The 25,061-nt window shown below is 38.3% G+C and overlaps 1 protein-coding gene across 16 annotated transcripts in view; it reads right to left on the minus strand.

Moving 5' to 3' along the window:
- Positions 1-25,061, minus strand: part of ATP2B1 (ATPase plasma membrane Ca2+ transporting 1) — a 171,693-nt gene that overhangs the window by 107,457 nt on the left and 39,175 nt on the right. For 3 of the 16 annotated variants that reach the window (XM_007503205.3, XM_056798634.1, XM_056798630.1), the window contains exon 2: positions 20,836-20,986. The exons of 1 other annotated variant lie outside the window; for it this stretch is intronic. The gene's annotated coding sequence lies outside the window, so the exon portion shown is untranslated. Of the gene's footprint in view, positions 1-3,830; positions 3,914-17,822; positions 18,627-19,040; positions 19,259-19,407; positions 19,829-20,835; positions 20,987-25,061 lie in introns of those variants that run through there. 12 more of the 16 variants (XM_056798629.1, XM_056798624.1, XM_056798631.1 and 9 more) reach the window with 7 other exon arrangements.

Consider the following 25,061-nt stretch of genomic DNA (forward strand, 5'->3'; position numbering starts at 1 on the left):
AATTCAAGCACAGAGTTTCAGGGACATACCCCAAGTTACACAGCAAGTAAAGTAGGAGTGACCAGGACCTGAACCTAAAGCTGATTGAAGTCCATCCTCTTTCTAATACATGACATTTCCTTGCATTGTGGTAAAGAAACTTCCAACTTTCAAGACCTTGCTAGGCAAGGATGTGCCAATAATGCATATCCCAAACTGCCTTCTATAGGAGTGCTCTCTCCCTTATGTGTTTGGTTGGAGGCAGTGACTGACCAGAGGCTACATGGGAGTCTAACTTCGATTTCAGGGTGCATAGATAGCAGCTCTGTCAATGTCTCTCACCTCAATCTAGCAGAATTGGTTCTCTGAATAAAGACAGATTAAGAACAGAAAAGTTTCATTAAAGATCACATTATTTTACTAGGAACACTACCACAGGCTCCTGCTGGGGCTTCTAAAAATCTTGCTTTTCCTTCAAGCTCTACCTCATCGCACAAGTCTTGCTTAATTCTACCAGTTGCAGAACTGACTTACCTTTCTATATCTCTCATATAGTGTTTGATCTTTTCTACAACTTATCACTAATTTATAGCTACTTCTACTTTTAGCATCCAACTAGGTTATAAACTCATATAAAAACTTAATTCCTTGAGAATAGTGACTAATTTGTTTTTCCCTCTTTAAAATTTGGTAAAACTTTTAAACTTTCTTCAATTCCTTTCCTATTCCAAAATGTAAGTCAATTCGAATTCAACATTCTTAAGCATCTACTCTGCAGGAATTACAGGCCTAAGGGCTGCCTGATACTGGGAAATGTGACACATAAACAGATATATGAAAGTTAATTTGAAGAAGAAAATATTAACTGGATCAGGGAAGAATTCTTGGCATGGGCAGCACCTGAGTTCAGCCACAAAAGAAATTAAGTATATTTTATGAGATTTAGGTGATAAAGGTTATTCCTTTAATTATTCAACACCCCAAACAAAAGTAGCAGTAAAAAAAAAAAAGGCCTAAGATAAATTGGTTATATGGCATAGGCAAGAGATAAATGTCAGCCTTTGCATTACATGGTCACTGCTTTGTCAAAAGAAAGTAAGCCCACAGCCCACTGAGTGGATTACTGGGAATGGAAATGGGAGGGGTATGGGGAAAAAAAAAAACACTAGTAGTGAGTCCACCCTGGGAGTTATGAAAGAGGAAATCTGAGTCCCAAATCTGAACCTTGCTGGGAAACTGCGGGGCATTTTATCTTTAAAATGGGGGGTGGCGGGGTTGAAGATACTAAGACTTGTACTTACCTATCTCAAAGGGCTTTTTTTTTTTCTTTCCAAAAAGTGGTTTAAATTTTTAATGTGTGGGGAGGCATGGGGAGCATTTAGTCTGGACCCATAATTTTTAAACTATGAAAACTCCCTCTTTAGACACTTTCCTCAACTACGCCTATTGACTACCCTGGCTTTCTTTAAGTGGCAACTAAAGTCTCATCTTTTACAGGAAAACTCTCCTAATTCTTCTCAATTCTAATGCCTTCTCTTTGATAATTATTTCCTATTTATCCTGTATATAATTTGTATATTTGCTTATATGCTGTCTCCTTTTTTTACATGTTGTAAGCTCCTTTGGGGGAAGGACTATCTTTTGCCTCTTTTTATTAGTGCTTATTAGCACAGTACCTGGCCCACAGTAGGTGCTTAATAAATGTTTATTGATTGATTTATTGGTAAAAGCTTAACAATTGGCTCTCCAGGGGGGAAAATGCATTTATAGTATTTTTTAAAGTTTCATCTGCATTATTAACATTTTCTCCATCACTTTCTTAAGTCTAGGCAATCAACAAAACAAGAAATTGAGTCTTAATTTATAAGGTATAAATGTTTACATTGAAAATTTAACAAATCTGTTTAAAACAAGAGTTGGCTGCAATACAGCCCTGAAAAAAAAAGCAGAGTATAAGCAGCTATGAACAGACTACAATCTGCACCAATGGAGATCATACATGAAAACATGGATATCTTTGAATAAATGAGTCAGTAAAGAAAAATCACTTTCTTTTTCCTATATATTTTTTTCCCAACCCACATTTTAGTAGCTAATCATTGTGAAGCACTATTTTACTACTGATCATTTTAAGGTACTTTTCAGAGTAGCAAACTGTTCTTGAGAAATTGATTAGAAATGTCTTATAATTTTACATTTTAACATATACAAATCACAAACTAATATATCATGGTTCCATTTGTTTACCCTATGATAAATAAGAGAAAATGGAAATGTTGATTATGAAATACTTTATATAAATATTTTAAAAGTCTACAACTCATATAGTTGGAAAGAAAACGAGGGAGGGAAATGAGGCATGCTTATCAGAGAATCAATCTATGAAGACATATCTAAGATTCATATGAATAACTAGAAAATACTACAAAAAGAGGATAACTGGAGACATTTGCACACTCATGTTTGGGCTGGCAAATAAAAATGACAGTACCACCTAAATTTACAAATTTGGCAATATGCTAAATGATCAGTGACATATTTTAGAATTACATAAAATTTACTTGTCAAAAATATAAAGAGGGAAACTCAACTCAAACTATGTTACAAAGCAGCAATCATTACAATAAAAAAGTGAAGTGCTATATGCAATGTTGCACACCCATAGTTAACCACTTTTACAAAAAACTGTGGGGTGGAGTTAAGAGAAAGAGGTGCCTTCTCTTCTTTGGGGCCATGTTTGGTCATCACAATTTCTCAGCAATTGTTGTTACTGTCCTTTTATTTCAACTGTTATAGTCATTGTGTATATTTTTTTCTAACTTTGCACACTTGGCAGTCCACTTATAGAGATCTTCCCATGTTTTTATATGTTCCCAAGACAGTATTATTTCATTACATGTACCACAAGACTTTTTAACACTCTAAAGGGGAAGAAAATTCTTAGTCAAAGGACAGAGTTCATAAAAAATAAAATCATTTTAGCTACATCAAATTAAAAGCTTTTATGCAAATCAACAAAGACAAAATTATACAAGAATTGGTTCAAGGTCATATTTGTGTCAAATAGGAACAAAAGTCTAAGATCCAAAATATAAGGAATTGACATTAAGATGAAAGGAGAACGGATGGGAACAGTTTAGTTTTTCTTTCTTTATGAAATCCTTACCTTCTGTGTTTCAATTGATACCAACTATTGGTTCCATGGCAGAAGAGCAGTAAGGGGCTAGGCAACTGGGGTTAAGTAACTTGCCCAGGGTCACACTGATAGGGAATGCCTGAGATCAGATTTGAAACCAGCATTTCTCATCTTCAGGTCTGGTTCTCTATTCACTGAGCCACCTAGCTGCTCCCCAGGAACAGTTCTCAAAAGAAATGCAAGCTATAAATGACAATATTGAAAAGATATTCTAAAGATACCACCTGATTAGCATGATGAGCCATTACCACACTGGCAGACCTAGAGCACTGCCATCATAATCCATTCCACCACCCATGTGTGCTTGAACATGTTCCTGACATATGTACTTCAGGGTTTATTCTTACATGTATCTCCTTTAATGGTGTTTATACTTATGGAAGAGTGTGCTCTAATTTTATGGGGGAGAATATGATACAGTTAATATGTTACTGTGCTATTTCATTAAATGAAAAAGGGAAGGAAGGGAAAGGAGAAGAAAGAGGAACAAAGAGGAGGGAAAGGGACAAGCATTTATTAAGCATCTAGCGAGTGCCAGGTATTGTGTGTTATGTATTTCACACATATTTCATTTGATCCTCACAACCACCATTTTGCAGATGAGAAAAGTGATGCAGATAATGGTTAAATGACTTGCCCAAGGTTCTTTAATCACCTGAGGCAGGATATGAACTTCTTGATTCCAGTCCTAGCACTCTCTTCACTCTTATCTGAGACAAAATAAGAGACAGCCAAAGAGCCTGAAAGACAGAGACTCCAATTCACTAACAGGTAGAGAAATGAAAATGAAAATAACTGACATTTTACCCCATGCGAATGAGCAACAATATAAAAGACAGAAATAGACCAAGTTAGAAGGATTATGGGACATGGGGAGCTGTGAAGTGCTCAACACAGTTCAGAATTTAGTGAAAGAGAAATGACTTAGCTGGTCAAATCATTTAATCTAGCAATCCTACTTCAGGGACATATACCCCAATCAAGTCAAAGACAGAAATGAAAGTTGAATATGACTCCAAACATCCACAGTATCATACTTTTAGGTTCCAAAGAATAGGAAAATATGGGTTTCCACTGATTGGGGAATGGCTAAAAAATGCTATGGTAATGAATATATTAAATCATACCTTCTAGGAGCTTTTCCCAGTTCCCCTTATTCTAGTGCCTTCCTTCTTCCATTGCTTATCTCCAATTTATCCTTTATATAAGCTTGTTTACATATATAATAGTCTGAACATGGTCACCCCCTTTACTGAGTTCCTTGAGAGCAGAGACTGTTCTGTATTTCTTTATATCTTTAGAACTTTATTTATCTATAACTCATTAGCACACAAAGCATCCCATTTTGTCCTAAGAAACAAGAGACGAGGAAGCCCCAGAGAAACATGAGAAGATATGGAATTAAATTACAGTGAACTAAGCAGAACCAACAAATTTTTCTCTTCTCCTTTGCCTCTTGCTTCAACCCTTCTGTTCACCCTCATTGGCCTAAAGACTTTAAAGACTACACCAGCAAAGTTTTCTTTGGAAAGTACAATGAATGACCTTACTCATACTCCACTAGCTCCTTATCACTTCTAGGATGCAACATAAAAATCCTGTTTGGCTTTTAATGATCTCCACAAACCAGCTATTCCCTTCCTTTCTAGTCTTCATACACTTGCGCATCCCCAGCCCCCTCCCATCCTCAGACCCTTGCGTTCTTGATGTTTCTTTGGAATACCTTTCCTCCTGACTTCCTGCAAGAAACTTTTCCTAGTAGGCTCCCATCCATCCTATGCCCCAACCATCCCCCTGCCCCACACTGCATAGATTTTTGTGGCACACAAGGTGACTAGCTTTTTCCTTTCCTAGGTATTCTCTCAGTGCTTTGTACAAATGTCTGGCACACAGTAAACACAACAAATAATTGTTTCTTGACTGACTGTTGAGAATATACAAAGTTGTAATATGTAAATGAACAGATCACTAAAAAGAAGTTGAAATATGAAAAATAGAAAACCAGTGAAGCCTTCCCCTCCAAAATATAGTGAAATTCAGCTCTTTTCTCATGGTAGAGTATTGAAAAATCATCTATTATTAGACTTGGGCTGTATTTCTTACCAGATAAGCTTAATTGTTTTTCTTTGTTATGAGAGGGTTCTATCTCAGGATGGGAAAAGATTACGATATAAAGATAAAAGGCATCAATAAGATGATTTTGGTTGCCTTTTTTTTTAACTGAACAAAGGAAAGATATCTTACTATGACTAAAAGGGAAAATGTGGAAATACTCTTCCAAGGCCTGGTAAGGGAAAGTGTGACATGTCAGAATACAAATCACTTCTGTCCTATGTTATTCCTGCCACTAGCAATGACATTTCTGAAATGAAGATGAAACATCTTTGCTAACTGTGTAATTACTGAACATATTTGGGCTTTTACCTATATTGCCAAAGAGTATTTACCAGAAATTTTTACTACATTCGAATTTGTTCCCATGTTTGAATATTCCATCAAATGCCATCAACCCTATCCAAACTGTGGGATATATAGGGTTATCTTTAATGAACTCCAGCAACCTTTTCTGAAGGCCTACTGTTTTGAGTCTAGATCATGAATTAGAAATGGAAGAGATCTTGGTAGTCAAGTCCAAAATTCAGATGAGGAAACTAAAGCCAAGAGATGAGAAAAGAGTATTTTGCCCAAAGTCACACAAAGTAAGTTCCAGAGACAAGATGCAAGACCCAGTCCTCATCTTTCAAATCTTCCTACTCACCTCATGACCTCCTGGGACAAGTAGTATACAATACATCCAAACATATTCATTCTCTTCCAGGTCAAAAGAACTGGCTCCCTCCTCTTTTCTGTTCCCCATTCTTCAACAACCAGACATAATAACTAGCTCTACTCCTAATGAGTTAGAGTATGACCAATCCTTACCATCTGTCTTGATACTCTAAGCCTTTTGTGCCCTCCAAATCAACAACTCAATAAGCACAATCAAACACTCAGGAACCAGCTCCCTATACCTTGCTAGGGGCTATGGACATAAAGAAAAGCAAAAAGATAGATCCTGCCCTCAAGGAGCTCACAATCTAATGGAATAAAAATGTATAATTAACTAGGGTAAGCATAAGATATAAATGAGTAGATAGAAGGTAATCTGAGAGGGAAAGTCATCAGGAACTCTTGGGAAATGGAAAAAATCTCCCTGGAGGTAGGGTAGGATTTATTAAGTTTAGTCTTAAAGAAAGTCCAGAAAACCATGACAGAGCAAAGCATTCCAGGATTAGGGGAAAGTTTGTATAGCAGCATGGATATGGGAGATGGTGTGTCTGGTTTGACAAGCAGGCCAATGCTGCTGGAATGCAGGGTGTGCAAAAAGTGTAAAGTGTAAGAAGGGAAAGATAGAAGAACAGATTAGGAAGAGCTTGAAATGCCAAAGGAAATTATATTTGATGCTTGAGGTAACAGGAAGCCAGTGGAGTTAATGAGCATGGGGAATATTTGCTTTAGAAAAATCACCTTGGAAGATGAGTGGAGGGTGGATTAAAATGATTTGAGGCAGAAATATCAATTGGAAGGTCAATGCCAACAGTCCAGGCAAGAGGTGATCAGGGCCTGAACAAGAATTGTAGTAAGTGGAAAAAGGGGAACAGATATGTTATGAAGGCAAAATGACAAGACCAGGCAACCATATGAGGAGTGAAAAGGAAGGGATTGAAGATGACAATGAAGGAGCTTGGGTGTCTGAGAAGATGATGGTATACTAGACAAGAATGAGGCAATCGGGAAGAGGGGATGAATTTTTGGGGTCTGGGGATGAATTCTGCATTAGACTTGTTGAGTCTGAGATTATCCAATTCATGATGTAAAAAGGCAGCTAGGTGGCAAAATGAATAGAATGCTGGGCCTGGAGCCAGGAAAACCTGAATTCATATATAGCTTCAACATTGTGTGTGACTCTGAGTAAGTCACTTAACCCTGTTTGCCTCAGTTTCCTCAATTGTAAAATGAGATAGAGAAGGAAATGAAAGGCCTCTCCAGTATTTTTGCCAAGAAAACTTCAAATGGGAATTGGATATGACTTAAATGACTAAACAACAAAAAATGCAACTGGTTACTGCTAACTGGAGCTCAGGAGAGATAAAGACCCATTATACTTCTGGGAATAATCTGCAAATAAATAATAATTGAATCCATGGGAGCTGATGAGATCATCAAATGATATACTATACAGGGAGTTGAGAAGAGGGCCCAGGACAGAGCTAAGGGAGGCAACATCCATGGTCAGTAGAACCTGAATTAGCAAAGTTCAAGGGGCAGTCAGACACACAGATGAATCAAGGAGAGAAGCATTATGAAAATCTAGTGTCATATGCTTCAGGGAAGCCAATAAATAAATAATAAAAATAAGAATATCCAACCTCCTGACAATGTCACCTGATCTACATAAAGAACCCTGAACCTGGAGCTTTTCTCTCTCTCTTTCTCTCTGTTTCTCTCTCTCTCTCTTTCTCTCTCTCTCAGATTGAGCTCTACAGAGAGGAGAGACCTCAATTTTTCTCATTATAGTGCCAGTACTTACCATGGTGCCTGGCATGGAGTAAGAACCTAATAAATGCTTAGATAATGGTAAATGAGATTTCAGAGGTTTTCAATGTATAATTCGTAGGTTCTAATTTACTAGACTACTTTACTATGACCACTAGAGATTTTATGCTTAAATCAATAATTGGTCCTTTCCTGCTGCTTCTGACTATCCTGCATAAGGAGAGAAGCTTTCACTTCCAGTTCATAAAAACAAAACAAAACCCTCCTGAGGTAGTGTTTTCCAAACTAATTTTACCAGAGAAAACTTATGAGCAAAAAAGTCACTGATGAAATCCTAAAATGTTTCTCTGCAGAGTACAATAGGGATCAAGAAATATGAGGGACTGTCCTCCAGGCTTGGATAGAGATCAAGGCAAGTTCACAGTAAAACTGAGGAAATTAACTTTTTTTTTTTCATTTTAAAAATATATGGCACATTAAGTATTACTGATATATGTATAATACTTGATACTTAGTACTTACAGAGAGGAAAATATTGCTGGGATTAAGAATGTCATGTCTCACAGGAATACCTATATATACTATATATGAGAAGAGTTTAGGAAAAACTGCTCATGGGAATAAATACTAAAAAGTATACAGTTAAGTCCAGATACACAATTAGAACTGATTAAGTATCCACTAGGCATATCTTTGAAATACAATGTAAATTAATTTAGACAAACATTTGAGTGCCAACTATATACAACATCCTGTGAGACATAGGAGACCTAAAGATAAAATAATACCTGTCACTTTCTCCCCATCCCCCAGGAATTTATAGTTGGGGGTGGGGTAGGGAGGGAAAGGAGAGGTATATATAGCCACAAATAAATGCTCAACTATTTAACTTGACAAGTTAAAGAATAAATCAACCTAAAGTGCTATTGGCTCTGTCTTCAGAAGCTATGAGGGAAAACTTCAGTGGTAGAACCTAAGCTTGACCTTGAACAAAAGAATTTTATTGAGGATGTGTAAGGCACAGGAACAGAAGGAGGTAGATCTAGATCTATCCATGTTCCTGCTACAAAGTATAGTAATGCTGGATTAGATTTTTTTTTAGTCATTCTCTAACTTTAATGGCATTGTTCTTTATTACAATTAGACTTTTAGAGTAGTTTACTACTTTGCTGGAACTTTTAAAAGAAAAGGGAAGCTAATCTATCAGATACAAAGTCAGCTCCATAATCTGAGGAATATTCTTTTAAAATAGAATTAAATTCATAAGTAAAATTGCCACTCGTATGAATCTATCCAGGCAGGTTTAACAGTAACTTTTGGTTTTTGGTTTTTAAGGTCATTTTTAAAGAAAGATTAAAAAAAAAAACCTGTCAGCTTTTTCATGTAATCCATATAATTAATGCCACTCATCAATTGGCCAAAAAAGTTTTTAGTTGTTAAGCACTGTGCTAAGTGATGTGGAGGATACAGAAGTTGCCTCTGACATACAAAAGAAGATATATAATTAAATGTTAAATTGAGTAGCACGAATTATAAATGGTATTGAAATTTAGTTACATGAGAGGTTTAGTATTAAGGAAAATTTCATGGAAGAGGTAGGAGTTGACTGATGGGCAGGATTTGAGTTTTCCCAAGTAGAAAAGGAGTGGGTTAGACTAGTGGATTTCTAAAATGCCCCTCTAATCCAATATCCTGTGAATGAGCCAGGCAGCATAAAGTAAAAGGAAAAGTATTTTTATTTTTTAAACCCTTACCTTCCATCTTGGAGTCAATACTGTATGTTGGTTCCAAGGCAGAAGAGTGGTAAGGGCTAGGCAATGGGGGTTAAATGATTTGCCCAGGGTCACACAGCTGAGAAGTGTCTGAGGTCAAATTTTAACCTAGACGACCTGTCTCTAAGCCTGACTCTCAATCCACTGAGCCATCCAGTTGCCCCCTAAAAGGAAAAGTATTAACAAAGCTATAAAAGGGTGAAAATGGCCATGGCATGTTTAAGACAAGGAGAGGACAACCCATTTAGTTCTTTAGAACAGAGTTGTGTTGAGTAAAAAATATGATGGAGAAGGGTAGGTAGTATAAGAGATGATGTGGTTTTGGGAGTCAGAGAAAATGGGTTTGAATCCTAGGATCTATAATCAGTCAATGAGTTAATAAACATTTATTAATTACTATATGCCAGGCACTGTGCTAAGAGCTGGAAATACAAAGAAAGGCAAAAGACAGTTTCTGTGCCAGAGGAGCTCACAGCAAGAATAGGGAAGATGATATGCATAACAATCATATACAAACAAGCCCGAAACAGGTCAAATAGAAAATAATCCAGAAGGAAGGTATTAGCATTAAGGGGGATCAGGAGAAGGTTCCTACAAAAGGGGGGATTTCAGCAGGGTAGGCAGAAAGCTGAGGCAAATGATGAAGGAGTGTAGGAGGGGCCCCATTAAGAGAAACAGAAAAGAATGCCTATTCGTGTTACACAGAACAGTTTTGGAAGCACTGCTCTAGGGAACATAAGCATCAGATATATCCTTCAGACTACCTACAAAACCTTAGACAGCTGAACTCAACTTGAGGCTCAATTTCATTATTCTTACTGAAATGAGGCAGTTTATTCACTGGGCTGGACTTGAAAGTCAAAGAGCTCCAAACTGATCACTTCATTTCTGCCTGCCTCAGTCTCTTAACTATAAAAGAGATGATCAGAGCATCTACCTTCAAGGATTGTTGTGAACATCAAATAAGATAAGACAGGTAAAGCTCTTTGCAAACTTCAAGTGCTATAGAAATGCTAGTAAATTAAAATTAAAAAGATTTCTTCCAACTCTTGGGTCTTGGGATCCATTCTAAAGGTGGATGGGGCTGAATCATGAAGTCTTGAAAGTCATACAAGTGGTTTTAAAATATAATCTCCTTGAGGTCAGAGACTATTGCCTGTTCTGTTATCCAATCCTCCTCCATTCCCTTCTTCAATGCCTGGCACATAGTAGGAACTTAAAATTGTATTCAAAGGAATGTAGGGTCACAGTCAAGAGTCAGAAGCCAAATAAATTCACCTCAACAAAGTATAAGAGAAAAATTCTTGTGGGAACTGTTCTGACTCAAGGTTAATCTGGTTATTAAATTATATTATATAAAACTATCCTTACACTATTTGGAATCAAGCTATTGTTAGTATCAAAGATAATTAAACATTTTTAAGGCATATATTTTGGAAATCACAAGCCACATTTCCCCCCAAATTCATCAAGTCTTTATAATACTCATGCAAATTTGTGCTGTGCAATTTCAGATTTTGCAAAGTCTAGGATCATTCAACATGAGACATTAATAGAAAACATGTGTCCTAGAATCTGAGGACTATAGTATTCAATACTAATTCTTAGAAAGTTTTAAAATAATATTCTAACCATGAGTTTATATTAAAAGCACTCCTGGGGGCAGCTGGGTAGTTCAGTGGATTGAGTCAGGTCTAGAGACAGGAGGTCGTAGGTTCAAATTTGACCTCAGATACCTCCCAGCTGTGTGACCCTGGGCAAGTCATTTAACCCCCATTGCTTAGCCCTTACCACTCTTCTGCCTTGGAACCAATACAAAGTACTGATTCCAAGACAGAAAGTAAGGGTTTAAAAAATAAAAGCACTCATAGCAAAAAATCAATAGTATTTTTACATAGAATAAACTATCTGGGGGCCAATCCACTGACATTCCAAATATCTCTGTAAGCCTCAAGCAATGTGCTTAAAGCAATAAAGAATGAATGAAAAAATGGAACCAGTCTGTACTTCATGGCTAGGCCATGTCAATATAAAGAAAGACAATAGAACTACTGAAATTAATTTATAGATATAATGCTATGTTAAACTACCAAGGGGACACTTTATAGTACCAAACAAAACAACCCCAAATTCAGAAGACCAAAAGATCTAGACTGCCAAAGGAAATAGTGAAAAATTAAAAATAAAGATAACAGCATTTTCAGACCTTAAAATATATAAAATAATCCTAAAAATATTTGGCACAGGTTAAAAAATAGAATTGTATTGCCAATAGATAGTAAAAAACAAGTAACAATCAGAAACAAATGAAACAATTCAATTACCTACTGCTTGATAAATCTTAACACATAAATTACTTAGGAAAGTAGTCCCTTTTTGGCAAGAATTGCTGAGCAAACTGGAAAGCAGCCTGGGAAAAAATTAGAGTCAGACCAATATCTTTATTTAAACAAGAAGTTTCAGTGCTGCTCACTTCATTAAATCCTCCCTTATCATAAAGAAAAACAATCCCAAACAGTCTACTAAAACAACAGTATGTATCACTCCTTTGCTGTGATATCCCACCTCTCAAGTGAAAGGAGGGAAGTGGATTGCATCATCTCTGAAACCAAAATAGGTCACTATAATTTTGCATATAATCTGAATTCAAAAGCCTTTCTTTCTGTGTTGTTTTTAATCTACATTTTTGAAAGGTGGCAAGGCATAAAGGACAGAGGGCAGGACATGAAGTTAGAGAGACCTGAGCTCAAATCTTGCTCCAGACAAATGCCAACTGTGTGATCCTGAGCAAGTGACACAATACATTACACATATACAACAGTAAACTCAAAACAAACGTGACCAGAATATTAAAGCTCATCCCGTTAAAAAAAAAGGCAGAAAAAAACCAGTTCAAGCTATGCTAGGAGTTGCATTCTTAAGAGGTATAGAGTTAATCACCAAAGATTAGATAATTCTGATAACAGAAAATTGAAAGGGTTTTGCATGTACAAAATTAATGCAAATAAGATAAGTTAATTGACCCAAGAAGTAAATCTATATAAGATATATCTGAGGAGGTCTGATATAACAAAACGTAAACAGAAATTCCCCAACTAAAAACCATTTAATAGTAACAGTAATAATAATAGCATTTATATAGTGCCTACTATTTACCAAGCATATATTGTGCTAAGTACTTTACAAATATCTCATTTGATCTTCATCCACCAGAGGATGGTGCCACCTACCAGTACTATTATTAATCCCATTTTACAAATAAGGAAATTTGTTAAAGGTCTTATATCAAGTCATTTTTCTGGGGCTGGATTTGAACTTATTATATATTCCTGACTCCAGGCTCAGACACCTCCATGCCAATATTTCACAATATATCAAGTCAAAGAATATAAAGAGTTTTCAAAAGAATTAAAACATGACATGTACACTAACTCATGGTTGGTAGAACTATGAATTGATGTAACTATCTTGCCATGAAAATTGGAATCATGTGCAGGAGACCATACTCATATCCTCTGACTCCAAGATTTTACTCCTACTTCCCCACTCCCATCCCAAGGAGTTCAATGATAAAATATAATGATACGTTATAAATATTTAGAACTTCGTTTTTGGGAGTGGTCCAAAACTGAATGGATAAAATAAATGACCATTAATTGGGGAATAGCCAAGCAAATTGTGGTACATTAATGTAATAAAATATTACTATGCTTATATGAATCAATTATGCTACATAAAGTAGTATGAGAGGACTTAGATGCACTGATGCAAAATAAAGGAAGTGGAACCAGAGAGAACAACACTCAAAATAAACCCTAGGTAAATGGAGAGAACAACCCAAACTGGGGTCCATTTCAGTCCTGCAAAGCCACCAGGGAGTAGGGAGCAGCTGCCACCTCCCTGTGTGGTCTCCCTTTTGTTCAAAGGGAGGAGAGGGATCCAGTGGGTGGAACATTATAAGATGATTGGACTTCTTCAAGCTTTTGATTAGTTTTACTAGTGTTTTTCCCCTGGTTGATTCTTCATCATAGGGATGGCACATGACTGAAGGGGACAGCTCTTCTGGTATTATATCAACTAGAATTCTCCCATTAACTAAAACTTTCATAACCATAAACTTTTAACTGACAATTTCTAGTAATAATCCTAAAGTATATTTATGAAAAGGGAGAACATATATAAAGCTTAGTGTTTGGTCAAGCTACTATCACTAAAAATTAGAGCTATGTTCAGTAGTTTTAAAATCAAATGCTTTGTCCTAATTCACTGAAAATAGCTAATATACATACACCAGGTGATAACTATAGTAAAATGATATTTTTGATAAATGTCAACCATGTCAGAGAACTATTATTTATAAATCATTTCTAATTAATTCCCCCTTCAAAACAAAGCCTTAATATTGTTTGTAATTCTGAGAAAGATCAACACCCTAAGTGTGAGATCATTAATTCTTTACATAAACAAAGATTATTTGCCATTAAACCTGATTTTCTAAAAGCAGTAGCAGGTATGCTGATCAGGACTATTACTTCCCTTGTCCTGGACAACATTCAGCAATTTGAAGATAGCATTGCCTTTTTTTGTACTATTGTTTCAATGGATTTGCACCCAACTAAAACCCTAAGATGTTCTTCAAGAAAATTGAATTTTTTAAAAGTCTAAAATGAAGACTTCATAATTATCTCTATTAATTCCATTTTAAGATTAGAAATCTAAGTAGGCCCTGTCATACAGTGTATTTGTGAATTAGCCTTCTGGAAAAAGGGCATTCCCTTTTATGCTAAACCCTAATCAGACTACATCTGGATTATGGTCATCAGTTCTTGTATGCCTAGTGTTTCAGAAGGACACTGATACAGTACTTCTAAGTTAAAGAGCATCCAGTAGAAGGCAACCAGAAATGATAAAATAAGTCTCAAGTTCATGTCATATGAGGACTAGCAGAAGGAATTGGGGTTGTTTAAACATAGTAAATTCAGTCTTGGGGCAACATGATAGCTGACTTCAGGGGTAAAAAGCTTTCCTGTAGAAGAAAAGCCTGTTCAGTTTGACCTTAGAGGAGGAATAGAAAATTATGAACTAGCAAATTAATTGGGTCTAATATAAGAATTACCAATTAGAATCACCCAAAAGTAGAATGGACTACCTCTGCATGTAGATTCCCCTTTAATCCAGAGTTTGGCTATCTACTCATTCGATTTGTGGAAGGAGGATTTCTAGATTAGAAGAGAGTCTTTGAGGTAACCTGATTCTGAGTCTATGGTCATATTCCCTTCAAATATCACTGAAGAGACTAATAATCACCATATAATAAGCTAAAAACAGAATTGGTCTTTAAAGAATACATTTTAAAAACAACAACGGTTCATACGTAATTTTAAATTGGCTGAATTTTAACAAAGACTTTAACAATGTGCTTCAGAAAACAACCTGTATAGAACAGATTTTTCAGAAATAATTCCATATGATCAACAATGACCAAGACTAGATAGCCATGAGAGCTCTCATAAAATTCTACCCTGTAAGAATGCCTAAATTGTCTGCAAGTATAAATCAATTCTGTTTTAAGCCAGCTGTGATTTGTGACATATCAACATTTCTCGCTAATCTTTAGTCTTCATATGTTGTCCACTTTCTGAGTAAGCTTGAAGGTCATTTTGGAGTATCAATAACTTAATATCTCTTGGAGAGGCTCATTTAAAAAACAGAGATGTTTTACAATAAACTTGATTACTTCACAGATTTTAGTGAGGTTCCACTTTATTTGGCATCCTGTAACACAAAAGTGAAATATGTGCCTCTGAAATAAAATGACAGAATTGCTTAAAGGGGAAATCAGAGAGAAGCCTTCATTTTTAATACAGACTAATGACAAGACTATCCATTTCCTAATCACTTTATGTACTAATGGGCAATTAAAGAAAAATGGAAAATTCTTGTGTTTGAAAATCCAATCCAAAAGATCAAAAGTAGTTTTAATATTTTAAGGATGTTCAATCTTATTTAAACAGTACTCCAAATTTAAGGAAACAATTTACCAATTGCTTTAATTATAATGAATACAAATAAAAATGCATGTATTTCTTTGAAATGCTCACATTTATAAGCCTACAGCTAAACAATAAATCTGTATTGCACTATTCAGTTTACTGATGTTAGATATTGATTTTCATTAAAGCCTCAGCAAAAATTAAAGAAATATATTTGAGGTTATTTTAATTATGGGTAGCATCTATACTATGGAAAGAGCAATTGGTTCCACAAAATAAATTAGCAAGTAAAAATAGTACTGGCAAGCATATATTTCTTCTGACTCTCACCCCCAAATACACTCTCATTGAGGCTGAATATACTCAGATTTTAATCATGCTTCCTTTTAAAAAATGTATTTCACTATCTTAAACTGAGAAGAAACTTGAAACAATCAATGAGGTTTGTCAGTCTGAGAAAATGCAAAGATTACAACTACAACTGAACACTAGAAGAACTTGGGAAGAGGAAGATACAAAATTATTTGTATCCAAAATGTTACTGTGTGTGAATTAGTAAAAGGTGTATGTGTACACAGGCATATTTACATATAAACTCTAAGCAAAAATGTGCTCCAACGACAGTACACATAACTAAAAGTTATATATATGCCACCAAACTTAATAAAGCTAAATTTATCCCTACTTGCTATCTTCACACTAGATAGCTTATGTATTTATTCAAACATTTATTAGGTGCTTCTTTTAAGAGCCTTGTGTTAATGAGGCTCTAAGAGATAAATTTCAGGTGAGACAAGACACCTGGCCTCAAAAAGCTTAAAATCTAATTTAAGCAGACATGCAGAAAACTTAATTATGATTTTCTTTAAGTGCAGTAAGGTGCTGTAAGACAAAATATTATTCGAGGTCTGAGTGGGAAGGTTATACTCTATAATTCATATTATAAAGCTTTTCATAAAGCCCAGCTTCTGAATGATCCAGGAACACTGAGGCATACAGGGCTAATCTTTCCTATACATTATCAGATGACAAGAGTAAAATTTACCTAAGAGATAGAGAAATGGTTGAATAGGTAATAGTGGCCCTGGTAGCCAATGGAAAGTTAAAATGTAAATACGCTGGTAGCAAAATATAAAACCATGAACATGAGACTATTGCTACGTCAGCACTAACATTCACAGAATATTTAAGAACTGTACATATAACATGAGTAAACAAGTGCTAAGTCCAGAAGCACTGAGGAATAGGGAAGAACTAGTCTGGGATGATTTATTTCTGTGTGAGCAAGGACAAGTCCATTTAATCTTTTCTAAGCCTCAATTTCCTTCCTCTGTAAAATGTAGATGATATTTCTTGGCCTATCTATCTTCACAACAAAACTGTAGGGAGGAAAGTGTTTCTGTACTCTCTACACAGAGTTCTATCATTTAAAAATAGTGAGATTGATGGAGAGAATTCCAACTCTGGATCTTCCACTAATCTGGAATTTTTTATCAGAACTCTTCCCTACCTACCAATTGAGAGTTAAGATGAACTGCAATAAAACAGTTACTAAAACTCTTAAACTTAAAATTCCCATTTCAATCTGTAACCCTAAATACTTCCTATATACTGTATATCGGAAACATAATTTAGGATGCTATCCTAAATAAGTAAAATTACTCCAACTACATGTTTAACAAGAGCATTTTTTAAAATGAAAACCTCAGTGGAAATCTTGCAATATTTGTCATTTTTGCTGTGTTTGAAATCTATCATATCAAAACAACTAAAAATCAAGCTTAGCACAAAACAATGCTAGTTAATAAAGGATATTTCTACATCATGTCTGGTTTATGATGCAGCTAATTTCCTTTTTTCCTTTCCCCCCAAAATTAACACCCACTGCCTCAAAGATTTAAAAATAAATATATCATCAGCAAATAACTGAACAAACCGAAAACAGGGCAGCCTAGAACCAGTTCCTACCCTTCAGTTAAAAACCTGGCTTAACTAGGATTTTCCACATACCTACAGGTTTGCACCTCCCCCCCCCCCCTGGAAAGAACAAGGAATAAAAATAGGAACACATTTTAGCACCTATGAAACAAAAGAATTAATTTCCTTCATAACCACTTATGTCATATAAATTCACAACGAAATTTCAATAATCAAAGTATTTCTTTGTGAAAAAGCTCAACCCCATAGACTCGAACTGAAATTCAATGTCAGCAACCATCAAACATTGACAATCAAAAGATCACACTCTGAAATTAACATTCTAGTAAAAGGAGAATTATATTGTCAAAAATAAAACTATGAAGTCAAGGAATTCAGTTAAAAGGTGGAGTTCTGTCCTTAACTCACCCGTCTGTGACTCATTTTTGCAGAGTATATGGTAAGAAATAACTGACTGTTCAAGGATCCTTGCAGTTAACACCCAAAACAAAATCACAGCAAAAATTCACCCTTTATGTGTCTATCTCACAGAATCATCCAAAGCAAGGTTAAAAATCCGGAAGTTCTCCGAAGTAATACGGTTCCAATAAACCCATTTCATCTCTTATCTATTAGCCTTCAAATAAACACCGCGGAGAAAAAGGCTCCCATTGCCTCCACTCTAGACTCGAACTGGGAGCGCTCCAAGCTTTCAAGACCACACTTGAAGCCCGAAAAACCGTTCCCAATCACTCCTCGGGTCCCCCCCAGCTCCCCGTGCCAGCCGCCAGCCAAGCCAGCGAGATTCCTCCTGGGGCGAGCAGGCGGCGAAGCTGCTGCAAACATCTTCCCATCAGAAAGGCCCCTCATCCACTCACGTGGCTGAACCACCCAAAGGTTACACCCCATTGGGCAGATGACAGTTTCACTCCAGCCAGGCCGCTGGAAGGCTTCGCTATCCTCCAACACACACAAAGAGAGGGGATCAAATAAGATTGCCCACAGGTGGAGAGCCTTTCGAGTGGGATCGATTCCACAATGGCCTCCCCGGCGCAGCCACAGGGCGACTCACCCACTCCACCAATGAGTTTATCCTAATAACTAGCGACACAAATACAAGTCACACATGTCACGGATAAAAGCTAGGAGGAAGGAAAAAGGGGGAAATAGGGAAGAAGTGTCCGCGGCCAGCCAGGGGCCGCTACACTGCCCTGCCCAGCAGCGGGAGATAGAGAAGTAAAAGGGAACCCCCGCCCCAGCCCCAGCCGAAAAGCCTTTGCCGCGCCCGTGGTGCTGCGGTTCTGCGGGGAGGACCACCCCAAAGATGCCAGGGGACAGATGAATGGCACCGCAGCCCTAAAGCCGGATTCTGGCCACAGAACCCAGCACAGCCGCGGCGGCCAGGGAGGGCTAGATCCACAGGTTCTCCCCAGCAGCGGGGGGCCTCGGAGGGCTTCCCCCACCCCCAGTGATGGAGCCTTTCTTCCCTAACCCACCACAGTCAAGGGCGCGAATGACAGAGAGGATTAAAAGTGGGTGTCCTAAAACAGACGCGAGTAAGGATGGGAAAATGCAACCGAAACTCCGGCCCCTCGATACGCCGAGGGTCCCGGGGCGCCCTCAAGGTCACAGTCGGGGGGCGCTCACCTGTCCCGCCCCGGTCCCCACGGCCGCGGGGAGCAGCCCCAAGGACCACCCGCGGGCGTGCGTGGGAAGCGGGAGAGGAAGTGGCGTCCACCCACCCCGGCCCCGGCGGTGGGGCTGTCCAAGTCGAGCCCGCGGAGGGGGCAGCGCGGCCCGGCCCGGCCCGGCTCGGCCCGGCGCGCGCACGCAGCCCAGCTAGGCGGCCGGCCCAGGGCGCGCCACCGCCGGGGCTGCCTCAGAGCTCTCCCGGAGCGGGGCGGGGCCGCAACCCCGGGGCCCCGAGGCACGAAGAAGAGAAGAACAGGGAAGCAAGGCGGGCAGCAGGCGCGCGGCCCGGCCACCCGCCCGGCCCGAAGGGACGGACGCTCACCCGGCTACTGCCCGGCGCTCCCTCCCGGCTCTCGGCACACGCACGCGCTACACGCGGGCCGCCGCCGCTCCGGCTCTGGCCGCCGTCGCCGCCGCCGCCACCGCTGCCTCGGCTGGGCGCGGTCACGTGACGGGCCCGCGGTCCGCGCGGGGCGGGGGAACGAAGGAGGGAGAAGGGACGGGGGCGCCCGCGCACCTCTCGCTAGAGCCGCTCGGACGGCCGGGGGAGGGGCGAGCGCGCAGCGGCGGAGGACCGGAGGGGGCCCCCTGGCCGGCGCGCGGAGGCTAAAGGGTGGGCAGAACCACCGAGGGGCGGGGGCGGGCGCCTGGCTCCGCCCTCTTTTCCTTCCCCCTCTGCTTCTAGGCTCGCCGCTCCCTTCCCCTCCTCTGCAAACAACCCCCTTTCCCTCTCGCGACGTCTCTGATTGGCTGAGCAGCTCTGACGTACGTGTTTCCATGACGTGTGGGGGAGGAGAAGGACGACGAGGAGGAGGACAAGGGGCGGGGGGCGTGCGGGAACATGGGGCGGTGACTTTGTCCTGGGCGCTTCGGGAACTCAGGGTCCGGGCCAGTGGGGGGCGACATGGGAAGAGCGGAGCGCGGCAGAGTGGGGAGCCCTGCATCTTGGGAGGGGCAGTGGGGAAGGGGACCAGCTCCGACGGCTTCACTGCTCTTCCTCCCTCCCAATCCTGCCCCGGGGGCGTGACGCGCCTGCGGCGGGGGAGGGAGGGTGAGGAGGTGGAGAGGGGTTCCCTCACTGCTGGAGGGGGGAGCTCCGCTGCGCCGCAGAGGGAGAGAGTGGAAGAGAACGCCCTCCTGCCCCCGCCCCCTCCTTTGCCGCGCGCACGAGCTTGGCTGCGCAGCAGCGCCCTAGGGGTTAAACGCGAACCGGAGCTGTTCTTGGCGAGGTGCAAACGGACCGGGCGAATTCTGCCCCTGAAATCTCGGTGCTCCATTGTGCCTCTAGCCATATGCTGTCAAGGTCCGGTGCACTTGTAGCATCTCTGCGGTCTACTGGGTCCTTTCTTTCTCGAAGAAAAAGAAGTGGGGTGGGTGGGAGTGGGAGAGAGACTGCATAGGGTACTGGATTTGGGAGAGATCAGGACACCTGCTGTAAAAAATAATAAATAACCAGAAATGCAGCATCCCTTGCAGTTAAGAGAGTTTGGGAATAACAAAAAATCACCAGTTGCAGGTTTGTTTTTTTCTTCTCTAAAACACATGCTTTCCTCCCCCCCCCCCCCATCTCGAGCTCTTTTTCTTTCTCGCCCTCTCCTTTATAGATAGATGTACGTACATACACACGCATATGCATACGTACACACAATATAGTTTTCTATAAAAACCTACACGTATAAAGGTTTTCGATAAAACCACCCCCTCTACCACCTCCGCCCCAACATGCTGCATTTTATCTCCGGCTCATTACCTTCGCTTGCACTTAAAGCATCACTGCCCAGACCTTGTCATCCGAACTCGCGGGCAGCAGCAAAAATCGTGTATGGATGTGAATACACAGCCTCGTTTTATGAGAGCTTAAGATGAGTTCTGCAGAGTTTCCTCCTTTTTTTTTTTCTTAGCTGCAGGGCAGACAAAATTGATGTTGGCAACACCTTCTAAAAAGCTACAGACATAAAGTACCGTATTATTCTCATTTACACAAAAGACCAATTTTTTTTTTTCAAAGCAGCTGTGCAAGGATAGAGGAGATAGGTTAAAAAAAAAACAACACCCTAACTATCCAGCAATTTTAGAATTTGCTAATTTCCCTATTGGAAGAATGAATGTGTTTTCAATGCACTGCCCATATCTCACCAGGTTAGAGTGCTGTGTTCCTCCAGGATAGGATCTCCTGTTTTGTCCTTGACTTTCAAGATTTGCCATTGGCCAAAATAATGCAGCCCTCTTCTATGAGGGAATTGTTTTGGGAATCTAATAAATTACTACCCCTTCATAATGCTATTTCGAAGCTTGTTGGCAGGAAAATAGATTAGGAAAATACATTGTTGCTTTAGTAAACTCCAGGATTTTCATCTCCTTAAAATTTCTCAAGACATTTAAGAATCATTGGGCTCTTCTGCTTTTCTCCAAGGAAGTCTCAGAAGAAAATTAGATTATACATTTTACTTTAATCAAGTATTTGACATTAAAGTTATGTCTGAATCATTGCTATAATACACTAGCAAAATGGATAATGAATTAAACTAGATCTGTTCATTTTGTTAGTAGGTTGCAGTCTGAATTTATTTATTACATGCACTTGAAATGCTGTAGTCATGAAAATTACCCAAAGTTCTAATTTTAGAATATGCTTTACATAGAGCCTCTCTTTACTGGTAATCATTTAAGTCCATTATGTTTCGTGTATCAGGAATATAATTGTGTGACTCAGAAGATACTGTATTCTCATGTACTTTTTAAAAAAACAGTTTCTCATATAAAATTGAAAATTCAGTTCTAAAGAACATATTAGAATAATCACAGGATTCATTTAGAGATGCAAAACTTTAAAATGCCATAAACATTTCAGTTACTATTATTGTTATTTTCCCAAAGGATTAATGTGCAAAAGAGATTAATGGTATTTTTCTCTACCACAAAGCAAGAAAATATTCTTTGGCTTAAATTTTCCCTTTGGAAATTATGTAACATAGCTGTAGCAACTTGAACAACATGAGTTTTTAAAAAACTGTATATAACAAATATATAATGAGGTATAAATATGTATCATTACAATCTTAAAGTTACATTATTTTCTTGTTACTTAATATTATCTGGTTATCTTTTTTTTTTTAAACCCTTACCTCCTATAGGTAAGAGCTAGACAATTGGGATTAAGGGACTTGCCCATGGTCACTCATCTAGGAAGTGTCTGAGGGCAAATTTGAACCTACATCTTCCTGACTCCAGGCCTAGCGTTCTATCTGCTGTGCTACTTAGCTGCCCATTGTTAAATTCTATCTTTAAAACAAACCAAAAAACCCAAACCCTCACGTTCTGTCTTAGAATTGACACTAAGTATCCAAGTATTCTAAGGCAGAAGAATGGTAAGGGCTAAGGCAACTGGGGTAAAGTGACTTGCCCAGGGTCATACAGCTAGGAGGAGTTTGAGTTCCCATTTGAACTCAGGATCTCCCAACTCCAGACCTGGGAATCTATCCACTGTACTACCTAACTGCAAATTCTAACAATTTATTTTAAAATTTTATTTAAAAATTATATTCTTAGTCACTAAAGAAAGTTCCCTAATATTCTTAATGTAATTTAGATTAAAGCATTGTAGTGTTAGGCATCTAACAATGACAGACTTCCCTCTGATATGCCATGTGCTGCCCTCTTGAATCTGGCAAAGTTTGAAAAATAAGAATATCAGTAAATATTCATCCAATATACCAGTAAACTCTGCAGATTTCTTTGAATACTCTTTAATGACTGTCATTCCCTATAATACAGATCCCCTATTATATTAGAGAATGCTATCAACTGACAATATATTAGGAGGAAAGAGAGGGAGATGGAACAGTTCTTCAGAAGAAGCTGTTATATAATTGCAGAAAGTTCTACTGGCCCACATCCCTGGGGTGAGATGGCAAAAGCAATATTTTGCTAAAAATAAGATAAAAATAGTAATAAATATGCTTCAATGCATGGAAAAATATTTTTTCAATGAATTTAATATCAGGTAGTCCAAGGATTTTATATAATTAAAAATGCAAAAGTAAAATGTTTCCTCATTTATTAAATTTTTTTTATTGACCTCCTAAGTATTTATTCATATTAAGCCATAAAAAAAAGAAGTTTAAGAACTCCCTCACACTCCCTCAAAAAGTCCATGTATCCATACACAAAAAAACTTGCAATGTAGTCAAGGAAGAAAATAAAAACAAAAATAAAAACAACTAAATCCGTAACCACCTGGAGATGTAATTGTGAATTTATAGCTTGGAAAATATAACATAGATGGAGTAGGTCTTGAAGAGTGAGTAGGACTTAGGAAAAGGGAAGATGTGCTGGAGTTAGAGAAGGAGGAGGAATGGGAGAGGATGAGAATAAATTAAAGCAGAGTACTTAAGATAATAAATATGACATATTCCCATTCTTTCCTCTCTCATTTTCCACAGACAACAGTTTTATACATGTGTATGTGCTCATATATAAAATTCTCATATATAGCATTTATATATATATATATATATATATATATATATAGTATATGAATGTACATGTTTTGAATATGTAAAGTTGTCACTACCTTCTTTCTATAAGTGGTGCTTTCACTTAAAGGTTTTTTTTTTTTTCCTTCCAACAGTGATGATAACTTGGGTTGTATCTAACGTTTCATTAAACATTTCCTAAGTGCAGCTACATGACCTTGGGAAAATTACAATCTCTCATTGTGGAAGGCAACTTTCTAAGACTGTATTATAGATATTATTATGATTTTTAGGAAAGAGGGAAAGGAAGGTTATACAGAGGGAGAAGGCACATATAAATAAAATTGAATTTATTAACAGGTAAGGGAAAGGTTTGGGGAATGGAATAAGAGGAAAAGGTTAGCATTTAACTCATACCTCTATATATAATTATCTAATTAAGCTTACTCTGACTACCTATCTAACCAAAGACAATCAAGGCTAAATCCCACAACAAACCTAACATCTCACAAACAGAGTCAATGGTTGATCAGTTTTCAGAAATCCCAGGTATGGTGTTCTCAGATGAGGTCTGCTCTCTAGTAACTGTCTACCAGAAAACTGGAGATTTTCTCTCACCAAAGCCATTAGATCCTTAAAGGCCAGTTGCTTGATCGATGGATGGATTTCCAGGATGTCTCAACTATTCACCTTCCTCCTTCACCTTTCAGCTCCAGTGTGGCAGTTGGTAAAACCGTTCCTTGGAAATCTGATTCAACCAGCTCAGGCAAGATTCTATGTCTCAAGACCTGTCAATCATTCTCTCCCTTGCTATAGTCCCCCCTTTGCGCAAAGCCTAAATTATGTTGAAAACACTATTTTGGCATTTGTTCACTAACTATCTTACTTACATATTACTTAAACTAAAATATCTACCCAAAATAACAAACAACCTATACTCAACTATCTTAACCTATCTAATACTATCCTATTCTAGGGATTTTATCAAGGAAAGGGAAAAAAGGGAATTAAATAATGAACAATTACAAATTTCAAACACAGATCAAACATATGCAAGAACATAACAAGCAAATAACATATAAAGCAAAAGATTAGCACAACTTCCATGCAAACATTAAACTCACAAATACTACAACTAACACAGAACATTTTACTACTATTGTAATGCATAACAGCAAATTTAGAGAAAAAAATGTGAAAATTACAAATAAACACATTATATACATAGATTATTGCAAATCTATATTGGTGAAGTAGTTTCCAACCCAGAGGAGTCCCTAATTATAGACCTAAATCCACTTCAGATACACCTGTATACCCCATATTGAAGAAGAAAGAGGGAGATAAAGAGGATGAGATGATTTTGCTAAGTGCAAGGGCTGCAAAGGTATTGAAATCATTCACAAATTCTTTGTTACCAAGGGCATACATTTTCAAGTATGAACAGATATTAAAAAACAAACAAACAAACCCTTACCTTCCATCTTAAAATTGATATTGT

Source organism: Monodelphis domestica, chromosome 5 (genome assembly GCF_027887165.1).
Source record: "Monodelphis domestica isolate mMonDom1 chromosome 5, mMonDom1.pri, whole genome shotgun sequence".
In the NCBI taxonomy this organism is placed as follows: domain Eukaryota; kingdom Metazoa; phylum Chordata; class Mammalia; order Didelphimorphia; family Didelphidae; genus Monodelphis; species Monodelphis domestica.